Consider the following 11,636-nt stretch of genomic DNA (forward strand, 5'->3'; position numbering starts at 1 on the left):
ATGTAATTCATAATTGCTTTAACAACATTCAGAAATAAAACAGATTTTCAGACTCGTATATAAAACAAAATACAATTACAAGCCCCTAATCACAAGTACCATCTTCTGCAAGCAAGAAGAACTCCCTTATTGATGTCGATAAATGCACTAGTACAATTATTTTAACCTGCAATAGTGGGTAATAGAGTGAGCTTCGGAAAGCTCAATGATACAGAACTACCAGAAGATGCTACATGACATGCAGATAAATGGAAAGCCATATAATTTCCTTAATGAATCAGACGTATACTAGTTTGCGGGATAATCTGGGGTTCCATTAGTAGTGCATCGAGTTGAAGCCATGAAGATCACAGTTCATAGGAAGCATTCAAAGTATGACATTTTCAGGAGATCAAATATGATATCTAGTGTGTTCCAATCAAAACCAATGAAAAGATATAAATCTTTTAAAACCATAATTGAACCCCCAACCAAACTCCATTATACAGTTCCCCAGAACTGTATCCGTAGGGCTTTCCCTCAACACACAACAAAAGGGGAGCCAACCTAAGGATATACCTTGGGCCTATGGCCTACCAAAGATATCCTTAGATCCGTAGGGTTACCTTAAGCACACAACAAAAGAAAACCAACCTAAGGATATACCTTGGGTCTACCCAAGGACATCCTTAGATCCGTAGGGTTACCTTAAGCACACAACAAAAGGGAACTAATCTAAGGATATGCCTTGGGGTTTATGGGCCTACCCAAGGGTATCCTTAGATCCATAGGGTTACCTTAAGCACACAACAAAAGGGAACCAACCTAAGGATATGCCTTAGGGCTTGTGGGCCTACCCAAGGGTATCCTTAGATCCATAGAGTTACCCTATGCACATAGAAAAGGGAACCAACCTAAGGACATGCCTTGGGGCTAATATGCCTACCCAAGGATATCCTTAATTCCGTAAGGTCTTACCAGCTGGATCAGAGTTGTGTAACACATAGTTCAGAATTCTATCCATATAAAAATCCAGTAGAAATCAGTTTAGCCGTAAATCATAATACATGGATCGTGATCTAGTAATATGTCGTATCCACGATATTGAAATAAATCATATAACCAATTTCCACCTGTACACCATAAGTAGTCAAATGATTAACCCAAAGGAATACCTTGGGCCTGAGAGCCTACCCAAGGATCCCCTTAGGTCCGTAATTTTTTTTAGCTTGATTAGAGTTGTACCTCCAGTCTACCCATATAATATCCTAGTAAAACAGTTCATGTATAACTATTGACACATAAAACCATAGTTCATAAACCAGTAGTTTTCGTGATTCTATAAATCATAAACAATTCATATTTCTCAATAAAAATCATAATCATAATCATATACCATATTGTCATGGTTCATAAACCAATAAATCAATACTTGCTTTAAAACTCATTTCGAAACATATAAAACCATCATGTAGTATATATGGAACACACTAGAGGATCCAAATATTTCTTAGAGTCATTATGTAGTCACCAATATGGACAGTAAACTTATACAATTTGATCATATTTTAGGAACGAGGTCCTATTGAAGAGAATCGATTATTAACCGATCTAATCAGACCTTTAAGGTTGATACTTTAGAATTCTGCTACGTTCTCATGTGTATGAGGAAAACGTTCAGGAATGTCCGAAGTGATTTGAGCTAATAAAAGAGAAACGAAGATTCAAGACATTTGTAATCCACGTTGATCGATCGATTTATCGAACAATTCAAACTGAACAACACTCAAAACTAAAGCATGTCGACCCGTCAATATTTTGTTTTTCCAGGGTATTCACTCATAAATACTAATAATTCTTGTCCATAAATCATCTTCGTAATCACCGCTGAATATATCTTCCATCGGTCTTTATTTTATTTCCACGTTTCAACGATATCAGAAAATATAGACGTACTTGATTCATGGTTCATGACCCATAAGGACAATTCATCATGTAAGTTCAACAATGTTTCCAGACTCATCCAATCACCTATTTAATCCCGAGCCATTGAGGTTACTTAATTCATTTAGCAATCAAGTCTATCCCGGTTACTTCAGAGTTTTCCAAAGTATTTCAGACGTTTCTAAATTTCAAATACATGTTGTACTTCCGTTCAGTTCACTTTGGTCATATACTTAAAATCATTTTAGCATTCATGGTTGATTTATCACACGCATATCTCATTCTTAATATCGAATACGCTCTAGCGTTGAGCTGTGTACTTCCAAAATTATCATCAATCCAAACTTGAGAAGACGAACAAGCATTCACGTGGTACCTATGCCATTCAAGTACTGACATAGTATTAGGGTTTATGTACCCACTTAAATTGTGTTCCATTACTTTTAAGGGTAATACAACACTTACGTTTATTGGAATTCCTTAATTAACCCCAAGACATTTACTTAGTCTATGCCATAAGGGCATTTTGGTCATTTTAATGCTCAGTGCTCTTCTATTCATTTCAAAACTTGAGGATATCCATAGATTCCTGGGCTTGGTGATATTCTTGATTCATTTCCATTACAGGGGTATTTTGGTCATTTTACAGATCTAGGGTATTTCAATCATTTCTTTTTGTACGATCATATTATTTAATTCAAATTTATCAACTCTTCCAGTCCTTTCAAACAATTCTGACAAAAGAACACCCTTAATAAATTATTCTGCACGTATTTACTCATAACTCAGAGATTTACTACTTATCAGGAATTTTCTATATAAACGTGTAACTCAGGGATAAAACTAGTAATTCATCGATTTAGGCATGTTTTCTTGAGTACTTTTCCATTCAGGGTCATTTCGAAATACTTTTCCCTCTCAAGGGTACTTTCGTAATTTCTTAACCATATAATTTCGGTATTAACTCTTAACGAAAATAATTATAATTTAGAGATCCTATGGTTAATTGCTTTCCCGAACATTCTCTGATCTCGAAATGATTCCTTAACATACTTTTAGTATCTTGCATAAACCCTCTTGGAGTTAAAAACAGGTTATCCAAATTTCCTAAGCAAAACTAGTATTTCTATGCAATTCAGTAGTTTCATCATATCAATATGTCTTTACAACTTCTTATCCAACTTCCATGGTCAATTCTTGTCTTTTTACACATAAGGGTATTTTTGTAATTTTACCTAATCGAAGCATTCTCATAATGTATCGCTTAAAACTTATTCGATTTGAATCCATCCATAAACAAAGAGGCATAATAGTCCAATCATATACATCCATGCATTTTCCATTTTCAACATGTTCTATAAAGCATAAAGAGGTAGTAATGTATTACCTCGATTTCTTTGTAATACTGATAGACCATTAAATTCTATTCGAACGTAATCGATCCTTAATTCAACTTCCAATAATTCCTCAGATGTATATCAACAGAAATTACATAAAAAACGGATCTTAATTCCGAGAAACGGATTGAATCAGGTGATAAATCAGTGAAAACCAACTTACCGAGTTCAAATTTGGCAAAACGGACCCCAAAAACGGATTCAAAATGTCGAAAAATGTCAAAATAAGTATACCCAATCAAAGTCAACTGTTGTTAAATGCCCAGTCAAAGCTCTATTCAACTATGGTCAACGCTGGTCAACGGGTCGACGGTTTCACACAAATATCACCCTAACATAAATTAATTACATATTAGACACCATTATAAAAATATTTATAAAACTAGCACCCGAGTTTTATAGAAATATCACCCTAGAAATTAATTACAAATTAGGACTTCCATACGAGGAGGGACAACGTGTGGGACATGTGTGACAACGTGAAATGTCCAAAAATTCCTGGAACATTTTCCAAAAATTGTTTTAAGGCATTTTGAGACACTTACCAAGCTCGGTTCACAATTTTGAACGGTGGAGAGCTCGATTTCGAAACATCGAAAACTTTAACTTCCTCACCCCTCCACGTGCCAACGACGACGGAGAAACGGAGGCGACCGGTAGACTCGGAATGATGCAAGAAACACGATGGTGCGGGAGGTGTTGAAAACAGGTGGCCGGATCGATGTAAATCGACGAAAAAACAACGAAAATTGAATTAAAATCGATGATACTTCCAATTGAAATTAATGACGAACGACGTCGATTCATGACGAGAGGTTTAAGGGTATTTGTTCATCAGTCTACAATGAACACGATGGTGGTTTCGGTTCGTTAAACGGATGCCGGACGGTGAGTAGATCGGAGTTGAAAGGAGGGTTGAAGGGGAAAGAAAACTGGAAAATTTTCTCTGGAAAACTAACGGGGGAGAATTTATAATTCTCTCATATAGAAAATTGGCTAAATTAATCCACTGTTTCTTCCAAAATACCAATTAAATTCTCCACTTTCAAATTTCTAAAATTTAGCCCCTAAATTGGGGTGTTACAATTCTCTCCTCCTTAAAAGAATTTCATCCTCGAAATTCATTAATGTCACATAATTGTAGAAATGAAACCTCCATCAGTTCTTCCATATCTTCAAGTAACTTTTACAAAAGTTTAGATCCTCCACCAATCCTTAACGAGTTGAGTATACATTCTCATCAGAACTCTCCCTCATTCTAATAAAAGAATCAGAACGATTTATCCTTATGAAATAAATTCTTCCTTGATTACAAGAATAGGCTCATAGAGCAATAACATATCCCAATTTTATTTCTGGAGTATGATCGAATTTCTCAGATGAGTAACTCTCACATGGCTCCTGATGTACTTTACAAACTTTAGACATACGTTATTGTTATTCCTTTATGCATTGATAGAGTCCTAACAGATATAAAACTTAGGTTTGCTCGTTACAGATAGGGGCTTAACCTTGGAGTTCCGAATCAGAGAGGTACGATTGTAGTCTAGGGGCATGTACTGATATACATCTTTTTGAAATTTAACCGAACGGTCTATCTTGAAAATTTTGACTCAACCATAGCTCTGATACTATTAAATATAACCCCCTCAGACCGATGCAGATAGCTCAATCTGATCTGGAGTGTCATATTAGGGCCACTGGAGTGACCTACCGTAAAAATAGCAAAAAATTTAAAACTTTTATTAAAACATGTAACTCAAAATTGCTTTAACATCATTCAGAAATAAAATAGATTTTCAGACTCGCATATAAAACAAAATACAATTACATACCCCCTAATCACAAGTACCATATTCTGCAAGCAACGCGAGAAGAACTCCCTTATTGATGTCGATAGATGCACTGGTACAATTCTTTTAACCTGCAATGGTGAGTAATAGAGTGAGCTTCGAAAAGCTCAGTAATACAGAACTAGCAGAAGATGCTACATGACATGCAGATAAATGGAAAGCCATATAATTTCCTTATTGAATCAGACATATACCAGTTTGCGGGATAATCTAGGGTTCCATTAGTAGTTAATCGAGTTGAAGCCATGAAGATCACAGTTCATAGGAAACATTCAAAGTATGACATTTTCAGGAGATCGAATAGGATGTCTAGTGTGTTCCAATCAAAACCAGTGAAAAGATATAAATCTTTTAAAACCATAATTGAACCCCTAATCAAACTCCATTATACAGTTCCCCAAAACTGTATCCGTAGGGCTTGCCCTCAGCACACAGCAAAAGGGGAGCCAACCTAAGGATATACCTTGGGCCTATGGCCTATCAAGGATATCCTTAGATCCGTAGGGTTACCTTAAGCACACAGCAAAAGGAAACCACCTTGGGTCTACCTAAGGACATCATTAGATCCATAGGGTTACCTTAAGCACACAACAAAAGAGAACCAACCTAAGGATATGCCTTGGGGTTATGGGCCTATCCAAGGGTATCCTTAGATCCATAGGGTTACCTTAAGCACACAGCAAAAAGAAACCAACCAAAGGATATTTGTTGGGGCTTATGGGCCTACCCAAGGGTATCCCTAGATCTGTAGGGTTACCCTATGACATAGTAAAGGGAACCAACCTAAGGACATACCTTGGGGCCGATATGCCTACCCAAGGATATCCTTAAGTCTGTAAGGTCTTACCAGCCAGATCAGAACTGTGTGACCCATACTTCAGAATCCTATCCATATAAAAATCCAGTAGAAATCAGTTTAGCAGTAAATCATAATACATGGATCATGATCTAGTAATATGTCGTATCCATGATATTAAAATAAATCATATAACCAATTTTCACCTGTACACTATAAGTAGTGAAATGATTAACCCAAAAGAATACCTTGGGCATGAGAGTCTACCCAAGGATTCGCTTACGTCAGTAAGAAATTTCCAACTTGATCAGAGCTGTACCTCCAGTCTACCTATATAATATCCTAGTAAAATAGTTCGAGTATAACCAGTGACACATAAAACCATAGTTCATAAGCCAATAGTTTTCGTGATTCCATAAATCAGAAACAATTCGTATTTCTTAATAAAAACCATAATCATAATCATATACCATGTTGTCATTGTTCATAAACCAATAAATCAATACTTGCGTTAAAACTCATTTCAAAACATATAAAACCATCATGTAGTATATATGGAACACACTAGAGGATCCAAGTATTTCTCAGAGTCATTTTGTAGTCATCAATATAGATAACAAGAAACTTATGCAATTTCATCATATTCCAAGAACGAGGTCCTATTGAAGAGAATCGATTATTAACCGATCTAATCAGACCTTTAAGGTTGATACTTTATAATTCTGCTACGTTCTCATGTGTATGTGGAAAACGTTCAGGAATGTCCGGAGTGATTTGAGCTAATAAAGAATAAACAAAGATTCAAGACATTTGCAATCCATGATGATCGATCAGTTTATCGAACAATTCGAACTGAACAACACTCAGAACTAATGCATGTCGACCCGTCAATTTACTGCCTTTCCAAGGTATTCACTCTTAAATACTAATAATTCTTGTCCATAAATCATCTTCATAATCACCGCTGAATATATCTTCCATCGGTCTTTATTTTATTTCCACGTTTCAACGATATCAGAAAATATAGACGTACTTGATTCATGGTTCATGACCCATAAGGACAATTCATCATGTAAACTCAACAGTGTTTCTAGACTCATCCAATCACCTATTTAATCCGAGTCATTGAGGTTACTTAATTCATTTAGCAATCAAGTATATACCGGTTACTTCAGAGTTTTCCAAAGTATTTCAGACGTTTCTGAATTTTAAATACATGTACTTTCGTTCAGTTCACTTTGGTCATATACTTAAAATCATTTTAGCATTCATGGTTGATTTATCACATGCATATATCCTTCTTAATATCGAATGTGCTCCAACGTTGAGCTGAGCTGAGTACTTCCATAATTATCATCAATCCAAACTTGAGAAGACGAACAAACATTCACGTGGTACCTATGCCATTCAAGTACTGATATAGTATTAGGGTTTATGTACCCACTTAAATTGTGTTCCATTACTTTTAAGGGTAATACAACACTTACGTTTATTGGAATTCCTTAATTAACCCCAAGACATTTACTTAGTCTATGCCATAAGGGCATTTTGGTCATTTTAATGCTCAGTGCTCTTCTATTCATTTCAAAACTTGAGGATATCCATAGATTCCTGGGCTTGGTGATATTCTTGATTCATTTCCATTACAGGGGTATTTTGGTCATTTTATAGATCTAGGGTATTTCAATCATTTCTTTTTGTACGATCATATTATTTAATTCAAATTTATCAACTCTTCCAGTCCTTTCAAACAATTCTGACAAAAGAACACCCTTAATAAATTATTCTGCACGTATTTACTCATAACTCAGAGATTTACTACTTATCAGGAATTTTCTATATAAACGTGTAACTCAGGGATAAAACTAGTAATTTATCGATTTAGGCATGTTTTCTTGAGTACTTTTCCATTCAGGGTCATTTCGAAATACTTTTCCCTCTCAAGGGTACTTTCGTAATTTCTTAACCATATAATTTCGGTATTAACTCTTAACGAAAATAATTATAATTTAGAGATCCTATGGTTAATTGCTTTCCCGAACATTCTCTGATCTCGAAATGATTCCTTAATAGACTTTTAGTATCTTGCATAAACCCTCTTGGAGTTAAAAACAGGTTATCCAAATTTCCTAAGCAAAACTAGCATTTCTATGCAATTCAGTAGTTTCATCATATCAATATGTCTTTACAACTTCTTATCCAACTTACATGGTCAATTCTTGTCTTTTTACACATAAGGGTATTTTTGTAATTTTACCTAATCGAAGCATTCTCATAATGTATCGCTTAAAACTTATTCGATTTGAATCCATCCATAAACAAAGAGGCATAATAGTCCAATCATATACATCCATGCATTTTTCCATTTTCAACATGTTCTATAAAGCATAAAGAGGTAGTATTGTATTACCTCTATTTCTGTGTAATACTGATCGACCATTAAATTCCATTCGAATGCCATTGATCCTTAATTCAACTTCTAATAATTCCTCAGATGCATATCAATAGGAATTACATAAAAAACGGAGCTTAATTTTGAAAAACGGATCGAATCGGATGATAAATCAGTAAAAACCAACTTACTGAGTTCGAATTTGGCAAAACAGACCCCAAAAATGGATTCAGAACATCGAAAAACTTTAGAATAGGTATACCCGGTCAAAGTCAACGGTTGTTAAATGCCCGATCAAAGCTCTGGTCAATGCCGTCAACGCTGGTCAACGGGTCAACGCTAGTCAACGGGTCAACGGTTTCACACAAATATCACCCTAACATAAATTAATTACATATTAGGCACCATTATAAAAATATTTACATAACTAGCACCCGAGTTTTACACAAATATCACCCTAACAGAAATTAATTACAAATTAGGACTTACCCACGCGCAAGGGCAGCCCGTGCGACGCCATGAAGTGTCCAAAAATTCCCTGAAAAAGTTCCAAAAATTATTTTAAGGTATTTTGAGAAACTTAGCTCGGTTCACAATTTTGAACAGTGGAGAGCTCGATTCCGAAACATAAAAAACTTTGACTTCCTCACCCATCCACGCGCTGGTGACGATGGAGAAATGGAAAACATCGATAGACTCGGAACGATGCAAGGAACCCGATGGTGTGGGAGGTGTAAAAAATGAGTGGTAGGATCGATGTGAATCGACGAAAAACCAATAAAAACTGAATTAAAACCGACGATACTTACGACTGAAATTAACGACGAACGACGCCGATTCACGACGAGAGAGGTTTGAGAGTATTTGTTCATCGATCAACAACGAACACGATGGTGGCTTTGGTTTGTCAAACGGACGCCGGACGGTGAGTAGATCGGAGTTGAAAAGAGGGTTGAAGGGGAAGGAAAACTGAAAATTTTTCTCTGGAAAACTAACGGGGGAGAGTTTATAATTCTCTCCTATAGAAAATTGGCTAAAATAATAGTTTAGCCACTGAATTTCCTGTACTTTACAAACGGTCTGCAAACTTTGAAATTTTTTAATTTAATCTACCGTTTCTTCCAAAATACCAATTAAATTCTCCACTTTCAAATTTCTAAAATTTAACCCCTAAATTGGGGTGTTACATTATATAAGTTTTCAAAATGTTTTAAAAACTATATATATATTATATATATATATATATATTCAAAATGTTTTTAAAAACTATATAATATATATGTTTCAAAATATTTTCAAAAACTATATATTATATATATATATATTTCAAAATCATTTGCAAACTATATAATATAATATATATATAATAAAAAAATAATTATATCAAAAAATACGGACAAAAATGAATGTCTACAGCAAGATTGTGAAACTTCGCTCGCTTGAATCATTTTCAATACTTCCATACTATCGTCTCCATAATAATTTTATTAACTCATAACTTTCTTGCACAGCACAAGCTTTCGTGTGCCTTCAAAATTTTGCTTCTATTGCCGAGCATACACAATGCTTTATGAACAAACTTAAACCTATCTCTTCATACAAGAAATTCTAACAAGATAGTCTCGATTTATATAAATATATATAACATCAGCTTTATATATATATATATATATATATATATATATATATATATAATTAATCTTTAACGTTAAGTAAAATAATCATTTTGATCTATAATTTTTTATTTCTGATGCACTTTAACTTTAATATTTTAATTTAGAGACAACATACTCACAATTAGATTAAAAGTATTAGGTGATGAATGGTCGACTTTTGTCGTTGACATGATAAGTTTTACACTTGCAAAGTGATAACATGATCATCACTTATGTACACGTGATATGTGTCATGTGACACATTATCACTTATATACATATGACATATGTCATATTATTGTTTTGAACATTTGATGTGCTACATCATTACTTATGTACAAGTGTACAAGTGTTAAGTCATGAATTATGCATATTTTACATATGTCACTTCATCACTTTGGAATTTGGGCAAATATGACTTGTCATGTTAGTGAAAAATGTGGATTGTGAGTCAACTTATAATTTTCATCTAACTAGAGTTTAGTTTATTCCAAAACAAAATGTTAGAGTTAAAAGACTACAAAAAGAAAATACGGATCAAATTGATTATTTTATCAAAAAATAAGAATATTATTTTTGCATTATGTGACGAAAAATAGTGTAATTTGTTATTAATAAATAATGATTCAATTCATAATTCTCAACCAAAGATCAAACGGAGTATTATCACATTTTTTTGTTTACATTGTGATTCAATAAGATGAATCATTAAAAAATTAACATGTTTATATAGCATTTTCGATAAATACTAAAAATAAAAGAGAACATATTTTTTTTGAAAATAGTTTTATTTTCAATTTTTTAAAATTATACTTTTTTTTGGTTTATATAAATGAAAATTTGAATTCAAAACTAAAATACTAAAAATACATTTAGTATCTAATTTTTTAAAATAAAAATAAAAAGAATAGTTATTAAATATTAAATTAGGTTATAAGTATTAAAAATCATTACATAAATTTAAAATATGAGTTATACACATATAAAGAATAAAGTTGATAAGAAATTTCACAACAAAAATTTTATTTTAGTTCATAATAAGAATATAATATTAATGCATATTAGACATTAATTAAATTTTAAAAATACACAAAATAATGTTAAAAGTAATAGCACACAAACATGTCATTAACATAAAAAATATGTTTAGTGGTAACTGAGACCTTCAAACTTTTGAGAAAAATAATTAGTGTAGTCTCTGAATTTTTGAACCAAATGTGATTGTTAAATTTAGAAAAAAAAATTAATCTAACCCTTTGAACAACGGAATCAAACTTTGACTATTACGACGCTTACATGACAGTTCACAAACTTACATGGCAATCTACAATATTGATGTGACAATTCACGATATTGTTTTGACAACACTCGATGGACGGTGATATGATCGATGAACTTAATTGATCATTATAGAAGGTTTAAGGACTTATTAACTTTTAAAATATTAAAAATTTATTTAAATTAAAATATAAAATATAATTTTTTTATTGAGATATTCAATAAATTAAATATAAAAAATACTGCAAAATTAAATTATTAAAAAAATAATTTAAGGATTATATTGAGTGTAAAAACATTTAGGGACCATATTGACTTTTTTTAGGGTTTTAGATATCATTA

Source organism: Hibiscus syriacus, unplaced genomic scaffold (genome assembly GCF_006381635.1).
Source record: "Hibiscus syriacus cultivar Baekdansim isolate YM2019G1 unplaced genomic scaffold, ASM638163v2 tig00111059_pilon, whole genome shotgun sequence".
NCBI classification, from domain to species: domain Eukaryota; kingdom Viridiplantae; phylum Streptophyta; class Magnoliopsida; order Malvales; family Malvaceae; genus Hibiscus; species Hibiscus syriacus.